Source organism: Camelus ferus, chromosome 11 (assembly GCF_009834535.1).
Source record: "Camelus ferus isolate YT-003-E chromosome 11, BCGSAC_Cfer_1.0, whole genome shotgun sequence".
In the NCBI taxonomy this organism is placed as follows: domain Eukaryota; kingdom Metazoa; phylum Chordata; class Mammalia; order Artiodactyla; family Camelidae; genus Camelus; species Camelus ferus.
This window is the reverse complement of record NC_045706.1, coordinates 71265347-71288952: the sequence shown is the minus strand read 5'-3', so window position 1 is coordinate 71288952 and position 23606 is coordinate 71265347. Positions and strand designations below refer to the sequence as shown.

At 43.9% G+C, this 23606-nt stretch overlaps 2 long non-coding RNA genes across 2 annotated transcripts in view; one reads left to right on the top strand and one right to left on the bottom strand.

Moving 5' to 3' along the window:
* LOC116667271 overlaps positions 1-23606 on the top strand; it is a 30059-nt gene that overhangs the window by 3534 nt on the left and 2919 nt on the right. Inside the window, exons 2-3 of the long non-coding RNA XR_004324100.1 lie at positions 1198-1202; positions 21294-21304. This is a non-coding gene — a long non-coding RNA (uncharacterized LOC116667271). The remainder of the gene's footprint in view (positions 1-1197; positions 1203-21293; positions 21305-23606) is intronic.
* The window catches only part of LOC116667269, a 29258-nt gene that overhangs the window by 2743 nt on the left and 2909 nt on the right, over positions 1-23606 (bottom strand). The window contains exons 2-3 of the long non-coding RNA XR_004324098.1: positions 19439-19449; positions 417-422 (exon numbers count right to left, since the gene is read on the bottom strand). This is a non-coding gene — a long non-coding RNA (uncharacterized LOC116667269). The remainder of the gene's footprint in view (positions 1-416; positions 423-19438; positions 19450-23606) is intronic.

Below are 23606 nucleotides of genomic sequence, written 5' to 3'. Positions count from 1 at the left end.
ATATGTATGTATCCATATTCCAAATATACACATATACATGTATATATTCTATCTATGTATATACACAACTATATATATTCTATCGCTCTAATGTACATATATGTATATCTATCTATCTATCTATCTATCTATCTATCTATCTATCTATCTATATGTATATATATATTCTTATAACAAACCAACATGGTAGATACTATTAGATTCCATTACTGACCCATTTTACCAGATGCCAAAACTAAGGCACAGAAAAGAAAGCTGCCCAAGTTCACACGGTGCTAGAGTCAGGACGCAAACATGGCAATCTGGCTCCAGAGTCTGGGCTCTGAACTACTCACACACTGCCTCCTAAAAAGGAGAGACTGTCCGAAGGACAAAAAGCGTGGTGAGACCTCGCTCACCAGGCATGACTCTGACACGAGCATCTCCCTCGGTCCTGCTCCCTAGGCACCTTGCTTGCGAAGAAGGAGAGCATCTGTAAAGTGATTTCTTTGGAGAGAGCTGCTGCCTTTCTGTGAGTCCCAGCTCCCTTTTCAAGGGGAGGTCACTGAGAGTGTCACTCGCTCCGCTCACCTAGCGAGAGTCAACTTTCAACAGAGACTCGGGGACCTGCTCACCTGCCCCCCCAGAAACGGAGAAGCACTTGGAGCGCCTCCAACACACACTCACACCGGCCGGCTGCACGGCACGGCGGTAGGGATCACGGCTCCCATCGCATCTTCTGTGTGCGATGGCCCTCCCCTGTGTGAGAAGTCCCTGGGTCCCCCAGGACAGGGGCGAGGGTGCAAGAAGTCCAGGGACCGGATGTGGGGCCTACAAGAGAAATAGTGCCTGGAATTATTAAAAAGAAACCCTGTCCATGAGGGTATTTCCAAAGTGAGTGACCCCTTTTGCAGAGTCTGCAAGGACAGATGGCTAGCAAGCCTACAGCAGCCAGCCTGGGAGGAGGGAGCAGGGAGGCCTCCCAGCATCCCAGCGGAACGCCCTAGGGAGCATGAGGTCGTTGAAACATCCACCAGCGCAAGAGCGCTTGTAGCTGTTTGGCAACAGCACCAGCCCAGGCAGAAGCTCTGCCCTCTTTCTCCTCCTGCTCCCACCCTAGAAGGGGGAGGGGGGAGTGAGTAGAAATCTGAATTTTGAATTTACAATGTGCAGCTCCCTGAAGATGTACATTCATGCATGCACTGTATGAACAAGGAGGGAAGGTGGGAGGATACAGGCTGGGCTGGTAAGACCGGTAACCTTTGCGGGAGGGAGGGGGTGGGGGAGGAAGCAAGAGAGCAAGAGAGAGCAGGATGCTGAGGTATGGGTGGGGGTGGAGAGCAAGGCGGGTGGGATGGGGCTGAGCACTCCAGCAGGCACATCAAAACCCCTTCACAGTTTCGCCCAGGGCCTGACCTGTCAGTATTTATGGAAGTGCTGGCCGCCCTGAAGGCTTGTGGAGTAGCCAGGAGCCCTGAGATTTGCCCTACGTTCCCCGGTCTCTACTGTCAGCCGCAGCCCTTGACCAGGACTCCGGAGCCCTGGAGGGTTCGGCCCCTACTGGGTGGGCTGACCATGCCAGGACATGGCCACCCTGGACACCCAGTCTTCCTGTCTGGGTAGCTGAGCAGGACCCTATTGTCATCAGTGACCAAGTGACATCTGTAATGGTGCTTGTAACTGCTTAACTGTCTAAAGGTTTAAAGGGTTTTTCTCATGCTCTTGCTGACCAGGGTTGGGCTGGAGAGAAGAGAGGCTTGGGTGATCTGCCCAACCCCCTCATGGTGCTGTGTTCAGGGATCATGCTCAGTGCCCTGCTCGTGACCCCGGTGCTCTCCTTTTGACCCCTTGTGGTTTCCTTGTATCCTGTTGTTCAAGCTGCAGGTATCAGCCTACAGCAGGAGGTCCCAGGCCTCAGCCTACTTAAAAGGCTAAAAGCATTTAACAATCTGACTTTCAACTGCCCAAGTTTTTCTCTAGAGCTCTTTTCCATCAAGCCACTTTGTCTACATCCTTTGTTCTACATACAAGAATAATAAGAGAGTCCCAAATCCAGAGGTGAACTTCACATCCAGCAGTGGGAAGGGAACCAATGCATCTGCAAAAACAAGAGCAACTTTGTGATAATTTGTTACCCTGTATGCGATTTCTATGGAATCTAGCTAAACACTCCACCTTGAACTCTTGAACTTTTACTATAAAATCCCCTGTCTTCTCTCCCCAGCAAGCTCATGGTCTTAGAGGCATTACCCACTGTGACTTCTTTTGCCTGGAAAAGAAATAAAGCTGCGTTTTCTACTTCGTCCAAAACTGTGTCCTCAAGTCTCAGTTTGGTAAGCGGGCAATGGAAGCCGTGTTTTAGCAATGTCTGGGTTGCCTAGCTGACCAGCACCCTGATAAGGGAGGTCAGGGAAAGCCTTATCTAAATGTCCTCTATACCAGTCAGCACCTTGATTCTATCACAGCCAGTAGTTTCCATGTTTTATTAAAATGTTATGTTTTATGTCTGCTGCTTAGAAACAGAAAATAAGTCCCTTAGACAAGGGACAATTCATACTCATCTTTGTATATTCAAGAGTTGGCTCGTGGGTGCTAATAAATGTTGTTTGTACTGAAATACAACCATACAGGCTCCTTGTTGGAAGATTCTGAACTAACTCAGTGACAGACAATGGTGGGAACCCTTGTTCATAACTGAACTTTATGGGATGAACAGCGAGAACACAGTGCTCTGCTCCGCCATGAGGTCAGAGTACCCCAAGGCCGTGCAGGTATCTGCCTGATGCCCACCTGACTTATTTTGGATTGTCTCTCTCCTCCACTGGAACACAAGTTCAAGGACATCATCTAATTTGTCTCCTGTTGACACCAGTACCCAGATTGTTGCACAATAGGACTGGATGAGTGAACAAACAAATGGATGAATTTTTTTTTCAGATGAAGGTTCATTCATTGCTAGCCCTGACTATTGGAGCCTGTGTTCTGTGCTGGGGATTCAGAGAAGGACCAGATGCAGCCGTTAGCCTCAAGAACGCCACCTTTTGGGGTGCAGGGAGAAAGCATGGGGACAAATAGGTAAACAAACAATTACGGAGGGCAATGGCACCTTACAGCAGTGGAGGTTTTGAGAAGGGGAGGTGAGCATGTTTACCTCCAGGGTGACAGGGTAGGAGAGGGTTCAGGTGGGAGACGGCTGTCTGGTGGCTGTCAGTCCTATCCCACTCCTCCTAGTTCTCTGTCCAGAGCCAGGCAGCCTTGAGGTCCTGCCCTAGACAGAGGGGGCAGCCCTGGGCTGTGCCTTGAGGGGACTACACATTCCAAAGCATCTCACCTCTGGTCACGTGGTCACAGGTCCCTGCCCTATTTCCCATTCCTGTGGTCAAGACAGGGAGAACCCTAATGGAATAGTAATTCACCTGAGCTAGGTATCTAGAACGTTGTCAAATTTTGCAAGATTAGAAACCCAAAACAATGAAAATATTGATACTTTCTGAGAAAATTGCTAAGGAGCAATGTTAGGACTCTCCAACTCACAGCTGTCTGATTCTTTTTTTATATGATGCATAAAATATAATACCTATTGCAGATTTTGTGTCAGAAATTAAGCAAATCACAAGAAAAAGAGATAATGTGTATGGAGTACTGAAAAGAAAAAAAGTCAAACAGAATTCTCTACCCAGAAAAAAAAATCTATAAACAAAATCTGTGAGAATTCCTTGCCAGTAGACCAGCACTACGAGAAACGTAAAAGGTAGTACTTCAAGCAAAAAAAAGTCTATGCCACGTTAAAATTTGGATCAATACAAGAGAGGGCAGGAGGGGTGCATTAATAAGTGTCCTAACTGAAAAACGTTCAACAGTCTACGGCCATACCACCCTGAACGTGCTCGATCTTGTCTGAAAAATGTTCAACATCATTAATCATCAGGGAAGTGATCATTAAAACCACAATGAGATATGACTACACACCCACTGAATGTGAAGAGAGTGGCCTCACCCAGTGTTAGTGATAATGCAGAGCAACTCGAATCCCTGTACAACACCAGCACAGTGAACCTGGGGAAACTGTTTTGTTGTTTCTTTAAACGTTAACATACACTTACCATATGACCCAGCATTTCCACTCACCTAAGAGAATGAAAACACATATCCACACAAATACTTGTACATAAACATCTCACTCATAAGAGCCAAAAACTTCAACAACAGGTGAAGGGAGATTGTCCTCTATCCATACCATAATATACCGTTCAGCAATAAAACAGAAGGAACCACTGTTGTCTGCAACAACTTGTATGAATCTCAAAGCATGTTGAGCAGAAGAAGCCAGACCCAAAAGACTTCATACCGTATGATTCCTTTGATATGAAATTCTCAAAAAGACAACAGTAACCCACAGAGACAGAAGGCAGATAGTGGTTCCCTGGGAACAGAGTTATTAGTGGATTGCTTGTCAAAAGGCATAAGGGAAATTTCTGAGTGACAGAAGTATGTACTATGTTGACTGTCGTGGTGGTTACAGCAATGTACAAATTTACAAAAACTCATCTAACTTTATAAAATGGGTGCATTTGATTATATTGAAATTGTACCTCAGTAAGGTGTTTTTAAAATCCTCATATTCTCTCTTTAGTAAGGTTGAGGAAGGGAAAGAAATTATATGTGTGTTTTCAATCTACTATCTTAAGTAACAATTTTTTGGTAATTTTTTAACCATCCCTATAGGGCTTGGCTGCATATTGTGTATTTGAGTACTTCTATAACAGTTAATATTTTTATATTACTTCATAATTTGTAAGGAATTTCACATGTATCTCATCTTATCTTCAAAAATGTCTTGAGAGATTTGGCATTGATTTCTTGGCTATGACACCAGAAACACAAGAAACAAAAGTAAAAATAGCAAATTGGACTACATCAGAATTAAAAGCTTCTGTGCATCAAAGGACACAATCAAAGTGAAAAGCAACCTAGGGGATGGGAGAAAATACTTGCAAATCATATACCCGATAAGGGGTTAATATCCAAAATATATAAAGGACTCCTACAACTCAACAACAGAAAGGACAAATAATCTGATTTAAAAATGAGTAAGAGATTTGCATAGACATTTCTCCAAAGAAGATATACAAATGGGCAACCAGCATTTTCATACTCATCATGAACAACCATTAAAGAATTATAAATCAGAACCACAATCATCCATTAAGATGGCTACCAGAAAATAAGCATTGGCAAGGCTGTGGGGAAACCCGAACATTTATGCACTATTGGTGGGAATGGAAAATGGTACGGCCCCTATGGAAAATGGTATGACACTTCCTCAAAAAATTAAAAGTGGAATTAACATATGATCCAGAATTTTCACCTCTGGATATGTACCTGAAAGAATTGAAAGCAGGGATCTAAGAGGTCTTTGTACATCCATGTTCCTAGCAGCATTAGTTACAATAGCATAGATGTGGAGCAACCCAAGTGTCCACAGATGAAGGTATGAACAGACACAATGTGGTATATCCATACAATGGAATATTATTCAGCCTTGAAAAAGAAGGAAATTCTGACACATGCTACAACATGGATGAAGGTATTTTAAGAGAAATAAGCTAGTCACAAAAAGACACATATTATATGATTTCTAAAGTAGTCAAATTCATAGAGACAGTGGTTGCCAGGGCTCAGGGAGGAGAGATGCAGAGTCAGTGCTTCACAGGAATAGAGCATCAATTTTACAAGATGAAAAGAGTTCTGGGGATGGATGATAGTGATGGCCGCACAACAATGTGAACATGCTTAAAACCACTGAACTGTATATTTTAAAATGTTTAAGATGGTGAATTTTATGTTATATGTATTTTACCGTAGTTTTTTTTTTAATACCTTAAGAGGTAGATTTTCACCAGCATTCTACAGATGAAAAACTGTGGTTCAGAGCGGTTAAACAACTTGCCAAAAGTCACACACCAACCTGGTAGTGAAGCCCGACTCTGAACCCAGACCTTACTGTGGACTCTGGCCTTTTCCTCTTCCTGTTAAAGTTGGCTTTTTAAAAACTGCTTGAATAACAAAAACAAAAACAAAAAAATCAAAAAGAAATGGGCAGAAGGCCAAAAAGACATACAGATGGCCAATAGGCACATGAAAAGATGCTTGATGTCACTAATTATTGCAGAAATGCAAATCAAAACTGCAATGAGGTATCACCTCACACCAGCCAGAATGGCCATCATTCAAAAGTCTGTGAATAATAAATGATGGAGGAGGTGTGGAGAAAAAGGAACCCTCCTACACTGCTGGTAGGGATGTAAATTGGTGCAGCCACTATGGAGGACAGTACAGAGGTTCATTAAAAAACCAAAAATAGACTTACTCTATGATCCAGCAATCCCACTCCTGGGCATACATTTGGAGAAAACTCTAATTCAAAAGGACACCTGCACCCCAATGTTCATAGCAGCGCTATTAACAATAGCCAAGACATGGAAACAACCTAAATGTCCATAAGCAGATGACTGGATAAAGAAGATGACGTCTATATATAGGATAGAATACTACTCAGCCATAAAAAATGAAATAATTCCATTTGCAGCAACATGGATGGACTTAGAGATAATCATACTGAAGTAAGTCAGACAGAGAAAGACAAATATGTGATTATCACTTATATGTGGAATCTAAAAAAAGGACACAAATAAACTCATTTACAAAACAGAAACAGACTCAGACATAGAAAACAAACTTACTGTTACCAAAGGGGAAAGGGGGTGAGGAAGGGTAAATTAGGAGTTTGGGATTAACATATACACACTACTATATATAAAATAAACAACAAGGTCCTACTGTATAGCACAGGGAACTATATTCAATATCTTATGATAATCTATAAAAGAATCTGAAAAAAGAATGCATGTATATGTATAACTGAATCACTCTCTGTACACCTGAAATGAACACAACATTGTAAATCAATTATACTTCAATTTTTGAAAAAGTTTTAAAAATGTGCTTGATTAACTGCAGTGGGGACATGTTTTCGTATCCATCTCCCAGGTGAGCCTTTCCTTCCACTGTCTCCTCTGCACCGAATGGCCCTGAGTCAGTGCTGGGCGCTGTCTTGCAGAGCATCACATGCAGATGCTCTTCCTCAACTGCAGGTCGTCTTGCAGGGTGACAGACCAAATGGCCAAAGGGTCTGGATCTGGATCCCTAAGCGAGATGGAACCGCTGCGCCTGCCCAGTTGAGAGAAGGGGGAGACTCAAGACCCATGAGGCTGCCAGGTTCTCTTCCTTCCCTGCTGGCCTGAGTCGGAGGGGTTCCCTTCTGCAGGAGCCTATTAAAAAGCCCTAGGAACACACTTCTTGGCCACAGGGACTCTTCAGGTTCCAATCTGAGCCCCTTACCCTGTATTCCAGTGTCTAAATCCCACCTGGAGCGCCTGCCTTCCACCCTCTGGCCACCCCGTGAGGGCCCCATGAAGCTGCTCTAGTGTCTGCTCAGCCTGGTGTCCAGCTTCACCCTGGACCTTGCCGATTCTGCTGGCAGCCACCGCACTGTGTGAGTTGGGGCCAATCCTAGGTGCCCCAAGCTCTCTTGCCTGCACTGACCAAGTCTGGCAGGCGACTGGGTCCTTCTCGCCCAGGAAGGAACATGGCATCTTCTGGCGCCCAGCAGGCATTCCCGAGGACCAGAGCTGGCTCTTCTTTCGCAGTGTTCTGCCCTCCTCCTCCTTGGGTTTTCCTACCAATGCTCGAGAATTTGGGAAAATGACAAGACCCTGCTTCTCATAAAATGTTGACGCACTTTCCCTAGGACTCAGAGACCTCCTGTGTCTTCAGTGACAGGCACCGGATGCCACGCTTTGTCAGTCCTGGACACACCCCCCGCCTCTCCCTCCATCACCTGCCAGTGTGCGGAGCTGGAACCCCCACCGCTGACGCACACTTTCACAGCTGACGTCGACCCCCTTCTCTCTGTCCCTACAACAACCGCCCAGCATTAGGGGGCTGAGGCCTAAACAATTAGCTCACATTCCAAACACACGCCAGTCTCCATCAGGAGAAGGAGGAAAGGGGACATTTTTATGACCACAGCACATATTTGATAGGGGTTTTAAATAACTCACAGCAAATACCCAGCCGGACAGTGATGACACAGGCCTGCCTCCGGGGACTCAGCTGACCAGCTCTGCTTTTTCCTCTGGACCACACCCTCCACTCAGAATTTGAGGACCTAGAGATTAACTCAAAGCTCTTTGAAACAAATTGATTTCCAGAGGTCCAGGCTTGCCAACCCACTGTGTCCTCTGAAAGGAAATTGCTGATTTGTCCCCCTTGAATGCTTAACAAACTCTACCCTCCCCTGGGAAATCAGAATTGGTAAACTATGAAATTGCACAGGGGGCTGGGACCGCAAGCTGTCAAGTCTCCCAGACCTTCTCCCGCGCCGCGGGCGGCATCAGGGACTGGCCGCTTCCCGCGGCGGGCAGCTGTCCGGCCCCGCAAGTTCTCCAGGGGGTGGTGACGGAAGCTGCCTGCCGGGCCTCTGCAGCCCTGCTGGGTCTGCAGGCTCCCTCACCTGCCCCGAAGCCGTAGCCACACCGCTTAAGTGGTGTCTTTGCCTTTTCCTCCCAGGTTCCAACTCCTTGTCCATTTACTAAAAAGAAGAAATGTGACATCACATCACATTGAGGTGGCTGCCCCTGGCTGCCCCTCAGCGCTGCAGCGGGACACGGATCGCGATGCTTCCTTGTTTACTGAGCTCTGCCTCCCCCCAGGCTCCCAGGAGGGTTGCACAACCTGCAAATTCCTCTTCAACACCCATCTCCATTCTCCCTCCGCCCTAGGACACAGGATGGGCGTGCACCCAGAGCTGGCTATTCCAGGGTCCCCCTCAAAGGGGCTGGAGCCCAGAGCCTGCCACCTCCCCGACCTCGGCAACCTGACTCCGGAATGACGCCAGCCAGACGTCCCCCAGCAGACAGCAATCTTCCCTCAGGCCCTGGGCTGTTGTGGGTTTTCTCTTTTTTTCCTTTTCTTCTCCAGAAGCAACATAAGCTCGTTTAAAACACACACGTTTAATATTCCAGTGCCTTGCTACAACGCACAGAGCAACAGTTCCAAAACAGCTCTGCATCTGTAATCCATAATTTATCATCCAAATTTGTTGTGTTCAATTATTCATAGCCTGCAACGGGGTGTCCCCAAATAGGCAAACAAACTCAAATGAAAACTCAAGCAAAATGTAGGAAATGAAAAACTCACCCAGGCATGGCCATGACAGTTTCAGGAGGAGGTGGGAAAGTCCAGGTTGGTGAATACAGAAGTACAGGGTGGGGTCAGGAAGAATTTCATAGAAGCCTTTTTCCCAAGACCTGACAGTGTTGCCATTCACTGCCATATTCTCTTCGGGGGGGGGGGGGCGGGGAGGGGATGGTGGTAGTTATACGCCACCTTTTTATTCCTCGTACAGACATCACCAAATGTTTCATCAAGCTATTTTGAGGGCGTAGAATTCAATCAACATTTCTCCGGGTATTTATTCATCATCTGTGATGTGTTGGCACAAAAAGACGAGTAAGATACAGCTGGCGGGGTGGGGGAGGGGTAGCTCAGTGAGTGTGTGTGCCTAGCAAGCACGAGGTTCAGTCCCCAGTACCACCATTAAAAATAAGTAAATAAATAAAAATCCAATTACCTCCCCCCAATAAAATAATAAATTAAACATTAAAAAAAAAGAAAACCTTTAAGAAAAAAAAAAAAGGTACAGCTGTCAACCCTGAGGACCCTGAAAGACAGGCAGGGACCAGAGGACTTGGAGAGGAATTTGATTCATTCTGAGCGCCATGAGGAATTCTGGGAGGTTGCAAGCAGGAATATAACATATTCTTAAGTTCTTACAAGAGCCTCCCAGATTTAGGACATTTGACAGTCAAGAGAGGAGTTTGGAAGCTGCCCAGGTGAAAGCTGATGGTCACATGGACCCAGAGGGAGTTGGGGGGGTGGGGAGGGTTAGACAGGATCAGATGCAAGAGATGCAGCCTCGAGCATGTGCTGCTGGTGTGAATGTGGGGCGTGAGCGGAAGAAGGGTCGCCGTGACTCCTGGATCTGGGCCCGAGCATTTGGGTGAATGACGGTGCCATTTCCTGAAAAGGAAGCCACGGGGGAGGTTTCGTTTCAAGTGTGAAATTAAGAGCCCTGCTGTAGACGTGTTAACTTGTGCTGCTTGTTAGTCATCCACGTGGAGGTGTGGAGGTGGCCGTCACGTCTGCGAATCTGAGGCTCTGGAGAGAAGTCAGGGCTGGAGACGGGAATTTGGAAGTGGCCGATTTAGAGATGGCATTCGAAGTCCTGTGATTGGATGAGATGACTTGGGAATTGAAAGTATTAGAGACGAGAAGAGGGGTCAAGACTGACGTGCCTGATGTGTATGGCAATGAAGAGTGAGCAATTCCAGCAAGGTGTCAGCTCCCTTTAAAGATTTCTTGAAAGTGCCATCCAACGACCCAATAGGTTACAGTTTCATCTCATGTGGGGTCACACTGAACTGAGCACGTTGCTACTCTAAATAATCAGGAAGGAAGAGGAGGAGAATGTCTATTGTGTGGGTACCAAGAGCCCCCCTTCTTCCAGCGAGACTCTGTCCATCCCTATTCCGACCCACTGTCCCACCGGTCCCCGCCCAGGTAGAGGTGCCGTGCATTGGGAGGAGAGTGTGGTGTCCCGGAGGCAAGGGAAGAACGTGGTCCAAGACTATGAAATTCTTCCAAAAGACAAGACTATGACAGAATATTCCCAGTGCCTGGATTGTGGAACCTCAATGAACATCTAAGGAAGCAAGGAAAGAAGACAGAAAGGGAGAGGATTAAGAGATGGGGCATCAGGGAAAGAGGATCCAGGTAATCCTGTAATTTTCATAAATTTTCTTAGCAAAGGAGCACAGGACCTGGGGTCAGGAGACTGGAATGCACCCACCAGCCACAGGGCAGGCACCTGATCAACCTGAGCCTCTTCTTATTGATCCACAAAGTGGACTATTTCTCATACAGATTCTGCAGTAAAATGAGGACTCTGACATACTGCTAATGACATTGTGAATCAGTACTTCCAACTGGAAAAGCAACGCATCCATGAATCATGAGTCCACAAAAATATGCGTATTTTTAATCCATGTCTGAGTTTCTTTTCTAAGAAAAGAATTCCACGTATTTTCAAAGGCATTGGTACCGATATTAAAATAGCCTGGGGTCCCTGATGATGTTGTAGGAAAATAAAGCATTAATTTTTTAACCACTGTGGTGTAGTCTCTGTTGCTAGCAACTGGGCACAGTTTCTAATGGATACCAAGCTGGAAAGTCTGGCTATTTGGGCTAATCTGGAAGTCAGGGACTTCTCATGGTGACAGGGGAAAAGAAGAAAATAGCATGTAATAAGTAATGAAATTAGTCACGCTGATCTTTTAGGGGAAAGTGAATAATGGGTTCTAATTTTAGTTTTTTTAACTTCGGAGATATTTATAATGTTTTTATTACGCTATCATTCATGCAAAGAAAAATCACTTGTTGCATGTACAGCTTTCTGAAGTTTGTGACAAATGCATACAGTCAGGTAACCACTACCACAGTCAAAATACAGGACTGTTCCCCACCCTGTAGAGTTCCTTCAGACATTACTGCAGTCAATTCTCTCCCCTCCCCTACCCCAGGCAAAGACTGATCTGTTTTCTGTCTCAATAGCTTTTGCTTTGTCCAGAACGTAATATAAATGGAATCAAACAGTAAACAGCCTTTCAAGTCTGGCTTTTCTCACTTAGCAGAATGCACTGAGACGCACCCACGTTATTGCATGTTTGTTCCTTTTATTTCTGTACAGTGTCCAAGAGATGGATGGTCTACAATGTGTTCATCTATTCACCAGGGAAGACATCTGTGTTGTTTCCAATTTGGGAAATGAATAAGGAAGAAACATTTGTGTACGGGTTTTATATCTGGCAGGTGTATGTTTAACTTTAAAAGAAAATGCCAAACTGTTCTTCAGAGTGGCTGTACCATTTTGCATTCTCCCCAGCAACGGATGAGAGTTCCAGTTGCTCCAGATTCTCACCAACACTCAACATCGTCTTTTTGTGGTTGTTGTCATTGTTGTTCTAGGTGGTACCTCATTCAGTTTTAGTTTGCATTTCCTTAACGGCTAATGATGTTGAGTATCTTTTCATGTGTTTATCTGTCATCTGTATACCTTCGGTGGTGAATTGTTTAAATCTTTCCTGCACTGAGGGAAGGAGTTCCCTTCTTTCTCACTGTTGAATTGTGATAGTTCTCTATTTATTCTACACAGTCTACCTTTATCAGATATGGAATTTGCAAACATTTCACCCCAGTCTGTGGCTTGACTATGCATACTTGAAAAACTAAACTCCAGTCCTAGTCCCATCTCTTCAGAATGAGCATTCTGCTGTAAAAACTTTTACCTCCCTCCTACTCTAGGGCAACGCAGGAAAATGTCAAGTGTTCCTCTCATGTCAGTGGGACTTGGAAATAAACACGGCTCTCCTACTCCCTACCCTTCAAAACAAATGCTCCTTGCGCTTCTGAGGCTGTGAATGTCTATAAGAAGTTGCCTTCCCCCTCAGTGTCTTGGGATCCCAGGGGGTTCTTGGTCTCTTCAACTCCTGGGCACAGGGCCAAACCTGGGAGTCTGTGCCCTGTGATCAAGTTAGGGAAACACCATCCCCCATTTTCCTTTATTATTCCCTTGTTGCTATTCTTCTTTGAATTGCCTATATGTGTATGTATCCCTATATATTCAGTGTGCCCCTTTTGAGCTACTTATACATGGAATCACACTGTAACAGTCTTTGTAATTTGCTTCTTCCACTCAGCATTATGGTTTCAAGACTTATCCACATGGATGCTGGTAATAATCAGTTTTTCACTTTTCCAACTATGTCATAGTCTTTTGTATGAAATAGCACAATTTGATTATCCATTCTACTCTTGTGCGTGTGTGTATACGTGTGTTTTATTTACTTATTTTTAGTTGAAATATAGTCAGTCACAATGTGTCAATTTCTGGTGCACAGCATAATGTTTCAGTCACACATATACATACATATATTCGTTTTCATGTCCTTTTTCATTTAGTAGTACAAGACATTGAACATAGTTCCCTGTGCTATACAGAAGAATTTTAAAAATCTATTTTATATATAGTAGTTAGTATTTCCATTCTACTCTTGATGAATATATTATTTAATCTTTATGGGTAAACCTTATGTCCTGCTCCTTCAAGATTTTTTGCCTTTTGGTTTTCGTGATCTTTTCTTCTCTTTCTCAAAAGCCTGAGGTTCTGCAAATGAAAAGTTTTAGCTTTCCGAGCTACTGAATTTGCAGTTAGCTTCAGATGTGTGCTTGGCACTTGAGGTGCCCATTGACTCTGACTTTCATGTTTCATTGCCTTGTAACAACTCGGAGTCTTCAGAAGCAATGGATGCCTCTGTACAAGGAGCGGGTCACAAAAAAAAAGTGGGGGGGCAAGTCACTTATGAGGAAGTGCGAACAGGAAGGGTATTATTTTGCCTTACTGCTACAATTTTTAAAAAATCAAAATATAGCTTCTGGAGCAGAAATCTCCAGGAACCAGTAGAAAAACCGAAACTATCACTGATAAGTTTCTGGAGGCTCAGTGTGGTTAAGTCTGAGAGCTAAAAACTCCAGAGGGTCCCATTTTGTTCAGAGGGGCCCCCACACTCCTGTGAGTTTTACCTCTGGGAACCTATGAGGTTGTCACATTGACTGTCAGGGGGAAATATCTTATGTGTCTGGCAGCAGGGAAGAGAAAAGCACCGTTCTGCAATCCATAGAACATTCTCTTGTTCTTAACAAGGCCTACCCTCAAGAGAAACTATTTTTTCAGAATCTAACCTGCCAGGGATTTATCAGAGCCTAAGTTGTTAAGAGACTAAATCCTAAGAGTTCTCATCACTAGGAATTTTTTTTCTATGACCTTGTACCTATACAAGATAATGGCTGTTCACTGAACTTGTGATAATCATTTCACGATGTGTGTAAGTCAAATCATTATGCTGTGCCCCTTAAACTTATACAGTGCTGTGTGTCAATTATATCTCAATGAAACTGGAAGGAAAAAAGAAGTTAAAAAAAAAAGGACAGACACTGTCAGAGTATATTTTTAAAAACCAAATGTATTTTGCCTACATAGGTCCACTTTAAATAGAAAACACAGATTAAAAATAAAAGGATGGAGAGAGATGCACCATGCTACCTCTAATCAAAAGAAAGTGAGAGTAGCTATATTAATTTCAGACTAGGCAGACTTCAGAGCAAAGAAAATTACCAGGGATAAAGAAGGGTGCTACATAATGATAAAGGGGTCAATTATCCAAGATGACAAAATAATGCTTAATGTGTATGCACCTAAAAACAGAGCATCAAAATATGTAAGGCAAAAACTGAAGGAAATACAAAGGGAAATAGATGAATCCACTAGTATAATTGGAGACTTCAGCATCCTTGTATCAGTAATGGACAGACTGAGCAGGTGGAAACTCAGTAGGATATAATTGAACTGAACAACACCATCAATCAATGCATTGAGTTAATGTATAAGATACATCATCCAACAACAGCAGAGTACATTCCTCTCAAGCTCACACAGAACATTTACCAAGGTAGAACACACTCTGGGCCATAAACCACACTTTAATGAATTTAAAACAATAGAAATTATATGAAGTATTCTCTCAGACCACAATGGAATTAAACTAGAAGTCAATAACAGAAAGATAGCTGAAAAACCCAAAACTCAGAGTTTAGAACACATGTCCAAATAAATGTGGGTCAAAATGAAGTCTCAAGAGAAATTTTTTAATATTTCAAGCTAAATGAAACTGAAAATGCAACTTAACAAATTTTGTGGGTGCAGTGAGAGCAGTTCTTAGAGAGAAATTGATTTATTAGAAATTGAAATATTAGAAGGAGAATAAAGATTTTAAATTAATAATCTAAGCTCCCACCATAGGAAATTAGAAAGGGAAGAAAAAGAAGAGTAAATTAAATCCAAAAAAAAAAAAAAGCAGAAAAAAGAAATAATAAACATTAGAGTAGAAATCAATGAATTTGGAATATGAAATTAAGAAAGTCAACAGAACCAAAACTAGTTCTTTGAAAAGATAGATTAAATTGATAAATCTCTAGCCAGGCTGTCAATCAAACAACTAAAAAAGTACAAAGACTCAGATTACTACTATCAGAAAAGATGGCCATCACTAGTGATCCTGCAGATATTTTAAAAATAATAAAAAAGTATTATGAATAACTTTAAGACCATGAATTTGATAACCTAGATGAAATGAACTGATTCACTGAAAGACACAATCTGCCAAAATTCAGACCAGGAGAAACAGATCATCTAATTAGGCCTATATCTTTATATGAAATTGAATCAATAATTAATAATCTTCAAAACCAGAAAGCACCAGGAATGGGTTTACTGGTGAGTTTTACCAAATATTTAAGGAAGTAATGATACCAATTCTCCACAATCTTTCCAGTAAAACAGAAGCAGAGGGCATACATCCTAACTTATTCTATGAGGCTAGCATTACTGTAATACCAAAACTAGATAAAAGACATTATAAGAAATGAAAACTGAAGACCAGTACCTCTCATGAACATAGACACAAACAGCCTTAAAAAAGTTAACAAATCAGGTCCAATAAATGTATAAAAAATTATATACCATGACCACATGGGATTTATTTCAAGTACGCAAGACTGGTTCACCATTCAAAAATCAATTTAATTCACCCAATATAATGTAATCCACTACATCAACAGACTGAAAAAGAAAAATCACATGAACATATCAAGAGATGCAGAAAAAGGCATTTGATGAAGTGTAACACCTGTGATGATTTTAAAAAACCCAATAAACTAGGAATAATGAGGGGAACTTCCTTACTTGATAAAAAAAATCTATTAAAAAATCTACAGCTAACAATATACTTAATGGTGAGAAACTCGATGCTTTCCTACCAAGATTAGAAATAAATCAAGATGTTCATTCTCACCACTCCTATTCAACATACTGGAAGTTCTAGTTAATGCAAGAAGACAAGAAAAGAAAATACATACAGATCAAGAAGAATGAAATAAAATTAGCTTTTTTTCCTCAAAAGACATGATTGTCTATGTAGAAAATTTTAAAAACTCAATAACAACAAAAACTGGAATAAGCAATTATAATAAGGTTTTAGGATATAAGATTAATATACAAAAGTCAATTGCTTTTTTATCTACTAGCAATGAACAATTAGAATTTGAAATTTAAAACACTAATTGACATTAGTACCAAAAAATGAAATAGTTAACTGTAATTATAATTAGATATTATAATATCTAAATGAGAAAAACTACAAAACTCTGATAAATGAAACCAAAGAAGACCTAAATAAATTGAGACGTATTCCATATCATGGGCAAGAAGATTCAGTATTGTCAAGCCATCAGTGCTTCTAAACATGATCTTCTAAACATGATTCAGTGCAGCCCCAGTCAAAATCCAAGCACCTCATTTTGTGCATATCAACAACCTGATTCTAAAGTTTATATGGAAAGACAAAAAAACCCAGAATATTGAACACAATATTGAAGGAGATCAAACTTGGTGAACTGACACTTCCTGACTTTAAGACTTACTATAAAGCTATTGTAATCAAGACAGTGCAGTATTGGTGGAAGAACAGGCAAATACATCAAAGGGATAGAAAGAGAGCCCAGAAACAGACCCACAGGAATGTAGTCAGCTGATCTTTGACAAAGGAGCAAAAGAATTTCAGTGGAGAAAAGATAATCTTTTTATCAAATGGTGCTGAAATAACTAGCTATTCACATGGGAAAAATGAATCTAGACACAAATTTTACACCTTTCACAAAAATTAACTCAAAGGGAATCATTAACAAGGGTAGGGTAGAGCTCAGTGGTAGAGCACATGCTTAGCATGCACAAGGTCCTGGGTTCAATCCCCAGTACCTCCACTAAAAAAAAAAATACAAACAAAGTGAACCATAAACTAAATGTAAAATGCAAAACATAACACTTCTAGAAAATAATATAAGAGAAAATCTAGGTAACCTTGAGTTTAATGATGACTATTTATTTATTTATAGATTTTTTAAAATTGGAGTATAGTTGATTGATGATGATTTTTTAGATACAACATCAAAAGCATGAGCTATGAAAGAAAGAATTGATAAGCTGGATTTCATTAAAATTAAGAACTACTGCTCTGTTAATGACACTGTTAAGAGAATGAACAAACCACAGACTGTAAGAAAATCTTTACAAAACATATATCTATCTGATAAAGGACCGTTATCCAAAACATACAAAGAATTCTTAAAATTCAGCAATAAGAAAACAAAACAAAACAAAACAATGTTAATAGGCAAAATACCTGAAAAGACACCTCACCAAAGAAGATATACTGATGGTAAATAGGCACACTAGAAGATGCTCAACATCTTATGTCATTAGGGAATTACAAATTAAAATGACAATGAGATACCACTATACACCTATTAGAATGGTTAAAACCCAAAGCTTTGATAACACCAAACGTTCTGAGGATGAGGAGCAACAGGAACTCTCACTCATTGCTGGTGGGAATACAAAATGGTACAGCCACTTTGGAACACAGTCTAGTGGTTTCTTATAAAGCTAAGCATGCTCTTACCATGTGATCCAGCAATCATGCTCCTTAGTATTTACCCAAAGGGGTTGAAAACTTATGTCCACACAAAAACTGGCACATGGATGTTTATATCAGCTTTATTCATAATTGTCAAAACTTAGAAGCACCCAAGATGTCCTTCAGTAGGTGAATGGATAAACAAATTGTGGTACATCCATACAGCGGATTATTCAGCAATAAAAATAAGTAAATAATTTAGCAATTTAAAAAATGAGCTATCACACCTCCAAAAGATAAGAAGGAGCCTTAAATGCATGTTACTAAGTAAAAGAAGTCAGCTTGAAAAGGCTGCATACTGTATGATTCCAACATTATAACGTTCTGTAAAAAGCAAAACTGTGGAGGCAGGAATAAGATCAGCTCTTGCCAAGAGTCTGGGGGCAGGAGGGGCAAAAAGGAGGAGCACAGGGAGTTTTAGGGCAGTGGAACCATTCTGCAGGATACTGTAATAGTAGATCCACGTAAACCTAAAACTGAAACTGCTCTAAAAAATAAAGTCCATTCATTTAAAAAAAAGAGGTAGAATGACCTATTGAAATAAATTCCCTTAAACAGAAACCCCTCCTTTGCTTTGTTTAGTGATAGAGACCTCAAATAGTATCTAATTCATCACTTTTGCTTTATCTATAAAAAACTAATGATTATAAAATTCATAATTCTATGAGTGAGTGGCTTGTTTCGCCCTGGGGTACATAAATGGTTAGAGGCAGAGCTACGCTCAGAACCTAAGCGTTCCGACTCTTAGCCCAGTTCTTCTTCCATGAAACTTTTAAAATTGCACATTTGATGTTTGCTTAGGTTTTTAAGACCTACACCTGTACTTGGGATTCCAAGTTGCAAGGACTAGTGGTTGACTCCTAGGTTCCACCTACTTCACATCTTCTCACTTCAGCAGCTAGAGGGCTGTTTGAATGCTGGGAGGCCTGGTCTGGACTCCTCAGCCAGAAGCCCTTGCTGTACCAAGGATGCCAACATTTGCTGTGTACAGCGATGCCTGCGTCTGCCACTGCAGCCCAAGGCCAGGGTCCTTGCTGATCTGCAAGGCTGTGTGAAATAGGATTTGACAAACTAAATCAAAAATAACTGACACTATTCAAGAGTCCCCCAGATGAATTCAGAGAAGTCGTGGAGATGGGCTGGACTGGGCAGAGGATGCTCCGTTTCTCATCTTGCCACTGTCTGGCTGTGTGCTTCTGGCTTTGACACCGGGATCTAATTGAAGTACTCCATTCATGCTAAGTCAAGAGCCATGTCCCTTCTCTGGGAAGGCCATCTTCTCCAACCAATGCACATGGGCATGATTCAAAGAGGGTGTCAGTGGGGAAGGTCAGACTAGCATGGTGCCTTCCAATCCAGTTTGAAGATCTACTCAATTATTCACTCTTTTGTTGACTAAATATTTATAGAGATCTGGGGATGGGCTGTATCTAAATCCATGGGAAATTCTAAATAGTTTTCATACATGTATCATTGAGATTAAAAACCCTTAGTAATCATCCACAGTGCTGGTCCAGCACAAAGCATGCCTTTGGATCTCTTAGGAAGTAGACACTGAGTGGGAATTTAGGATGTAAGATGTGTTTTAAGGAATGTCCTTGGTATCAGCGCTATGGATGAGAGGGGAGGGAAGTAAGACTGGGCAGAGGGAGAAATTAAACTGGGATTCAGGCCCAGTGGACTCAACCAACCCTGCAGGGAACTCTGGAACAAAACTGACCCTTCAGACGTGACCCACCATGAGCCAAGATGGCCAGGCCTTTATACCTCCAAATCAGTCATTGTACATGGGCTGCCCTGAAAAGGAGCATGATTTGGGGTGAGGCAGCTCCTGCACCAGGCGACCCTGAAGGGGCTGACAGGTGAAGGTATCTGCTGACAGCACCCCCAGCACCAGGGACAGACCCTTCATGGAAGGTGATCAGGGCACACATCTCAGTGGCTTCCACACAGGCAGTAAGCATATGCTGAAGGAATGATGGATGCTTTGAAAATCTTATTACTTTAACCAGAACTTCCATTATTCAGAGTAATTCACAAAATTTAGTCACTTTGCCTGCCATCCACTGTCTAAAACAGACGTCCTTTTCTAACCCCCAAAAGATGTCTCTAGCTTTCCTTAGGAAGGCTTATCAGGGGGTTATTGAATCTCCCAACTAGACACACAGCTCTCTCTTTGTGTGCTTTTTGCCTAGAGACCAGTGGGCCAACCGATCACATCACCTTTGTCGCACAACCTGCCCTTAACGCCAAATGCTCTTTCTGCTTCTGATTCCTTTACCAAGAAAGCCAACCCTCGGTGATTGGCTGGCAGCATTTTGCTGATCTCTAGGCTTTATCTGCTTGATCTCCAGGCCAAAACCACTGTCAAGTCCCTCCCTGGGCCCCCTGGGGATTCCAGAAGAGAAGGAAGCAGAGTTGTGGTTGGAAATGTGTTGGTTTCCAGGCCCCTGCCCTCCATCCCAGTCCTGGTTAAAGACTTGGCGGAATCAGGAGAACTTTCTGGAAGATTCTGAATGCGTGAATGGACGTCGTTTCTGAAGGGGTAATGGGATTTGTAGACCCAGTGATGGGGGTGGGGCATTCCAATCAGAGGAAGAGCTTGAGCAAAGCTGGGAGGACAGAAAATACAGGGCTGGTGGAAGATCAGCCAGGTCAAGGCACGTGTACAGTGGAGAGCATTTTTGGAATCAGGATTTTGAATGCCATGCTGAGAACATTTATTTTGGAAATAATTGGCCCAGATATGCCAGACAGCTGATGAAGGTCAGGGGCGAGCCCTGGAGGTGTGCGTACCACAAATGCCTGGCTGCCCAGCAAGCACTTGGCAATGAACTTCAAAGGCAGCAAAGGCTGGGGCTCCCATTGGGTAAAATGAGGGCAGAGGGTCAATAAGAAGAGAGGTAAGCATATTTTCTAACCAGAAGAAGCAGAAGAATGATCAGTAGGAGAACGGATCAATACCAAGCCACAAAGCCAGCTCTGAAGTCTAGACTGACTACTCCTGCTGCTGGGCTCTATTATATCCCGCCCTCAGGACGGCCGCCTGCCTTCTAACATCTCTATGGCAGCGTGAGCCTCCCTCTTTGGGACTCCATCCAAAAAGCCTGCGGCAGTGTGGCTCCCCCTCAGCAGACTGGAGCCACCCCCACCAAGACCTCCTCCCCTGGGCCAACCCCTCAGCCGCCGGCCCCACGCGTTCCAGGGGCCACGCCAGCCCAGCATTTCCTTAAGGACGAGCTCTTATCGCAGCTGAAAGGCGCATCACCAAGTCACTCTGTCAGCTGCGCAGTGAAGTCAATTTATGTTTATTGAGAGTCTGTTGCACTTTGGGGTGCTCTGCTCCCATTTCCAGCGGCGATTTGAAGAGCTAATATTTGGCCCCACTGCCCTCTGCGCAGCCGGGAGCCCAGGCGCCCTCAGGACTCTCCGGCTCTCTGCCTCCTGCCTTTGCTGGCTCCTCCTGCCACCTCACCCGCCCAGCCTTCCTTTCCGTTCCCGTCGCCCCCAGGGGAACCGGGAACCAGGGGTGGGCGAGCAGTTCAGAGCGCAGTCTGGTCTGGAGATCCGGAGGCGGGGAAGGACCAGGAAACTCAACTTGCAAGGCGGCCGGCGGGCGGGCGGGGGCGCTGTGGAGTCGGGCCACCTGGGTACCCAGGCTGACAGCGTCCCAGGCCTGCTCAGCAGCAGCAGCAGCAGCAGGGTCCGGGGTTGTGAGGCCTGAAGCCAAGACAATTTTGAAAGTAAGCTCAAGAAAAAGAATATATAAATATCTCACTTTTGCAAATTTTACAAACCATATGACAGAGTGAACACATTCTGGGGCTCTCTCCCGTGGCTGATGGCGGGCCTGACGCCCAGGCCTCCCTAGTTTCATAGGAAACCTTCCTCTCCTCCTCTCACTGGGACCCCCACTGGTGCTCCGCAGCGATGGGGGTTCAGGGAAGACAGAAGGCGGAGAACACTGTCATCACTGGACCAAGAACCCGTTCCCTCACTCATTCATTCCCCAACTTGAGCCCCACACAGCCAGGTGGTGCCTCCCTCCTGCTCCCTGAGGACCCCCTGCACACACGGCACCTGTGGTGAATAGCCCCGGGGAGTCTTCGACTGGCCCCAACCCAATCCCCAACCATAGTCGAGCTCAGCCACTCCTCGCACCCTCCTGATTCACACATGCTGGCATCCTCCTGCAGGTAATGCCTCCCACACCCACCTGGCAAATGCTTTCAAGACGGGCCAAGCCTGTCTTCTTCAGGTTTTCCCTGACCTACCCAAGCAGCTCCCATCAAGACTTGCCTGCATCCTGTGTGTGTCCCCCATCTCCCATAGGCACAGTTCCCCTCCTGTCCCCTCCACTCCCACTCGCTCTTGCACACCTGAACACGTGCATGCGCTCATGCAGAAGTCCCTTGTTGAGCGTTCACTGTGTCAGGGACTTCCAGGGCTTTGCACAACATCCCCCACATGCTGGAGCTGAATGGGGCTGGGGCTACCTGTACGCTCTTGCCGGTGAGAATTTGCCTGGGTCGGGGGTGGGACTGAGGCTGCGCTGAGGGGCGTCAGAGAGCTGGGGGAGGCAGTGGCTGGGACAAACACTGGCATTTCCCACTTACTGCTTCATGTGGTTGCCAGGGCTCTCGCGCCAGGATCATACCCCTGCCCCTCCCTTGAATAGAAACCAATTACTCTTATCTAAGTTTCAGGAGGAAGCTGCAAAGAGGAAAAACACAAAAACCAGTTAGAACCAGCTGAGCCCAAGATGGCAGAGGATTTGACTTCCAGTGGACCTAAAGCCCCGTTATATGCTCACTGTGACACATTAGCTGCTAAATGACACACCCACCAGCATCATGACAGTTGACAGTCGCCATGACAACAACCGGAAAAGCCCATACAAGGACTGAAAAGGAGAGTTGTGTCAGTTTCGTGTCCAAACCACACCCCTGTTCTTGGATAACTCATGAATATTCCTCCCACTCTTTCTAATTCCCTCCCTTTTACCTCAAACCTCCTGTAGACCCGGTGTCTCCACCTGAATTGGGTTGAGAAGTTGACTTGTAAACTAGGTTCCTGCTTCTCCACTCTTTGGCCATTGAGTAAAGCCTGCGCTTTTCCAGTCTCAGCATTGGTTTTGTTATTGGCTGCACGAATCTGATGGGAAAAGGAACCTCCCGGTCCAGGACCGGAGGTCTTGGCCCAGGCTAGGATCTGACAACTTCGATAACAATACAGCCTGCCCTTCAGTGTGCTCCTGCGGAGCTCCTTACAGGCGGTGTGAAGTCCGTCTCTCACAACTCAGTGCATGCATTTTTAATAAACAGCATGGGCCTTGCACACAGTGCTCGGTAAATAAATATCTATGGCATGCTTGGCTGTTACGATTCAACAGTGGGCAGCATCGGATTGAATCATGGAGCTGAGACTTCACCCTGCTCATCGTCTCACCTTCAAGCAACTACACAAAGATGATTCACTTGGCCTTCAAGGAAGACGCTCCGTCATTCATCAGAGCTCTGTCTCCCCATGCGATATTCACCCACAGACCTTCCTGGATGAAATGATGGATGCAGTCCCATATATGCAACCTTCCATTTTAAAGTCAAGCATTCCGCCTCGTGCTCTAACTTACCAATAAATACGACACAGGTAATGCTTGATTTCAGTAAACCTATCCCACTCCACAACTCTTTCAATCCATAAGCGGCAAGCCCAAGATGAAAAGTACTTGGAATTGACTATTAAAGGAAAGGTACATTTGTTTGTAAAACTTCAAAAAGATGCGGCCTCAGGAAGATTATGCTTTAATAAAGAGAACACATGGGTGGGGTTCAGTAAGGGTTCCATTGCTAGTTGGCA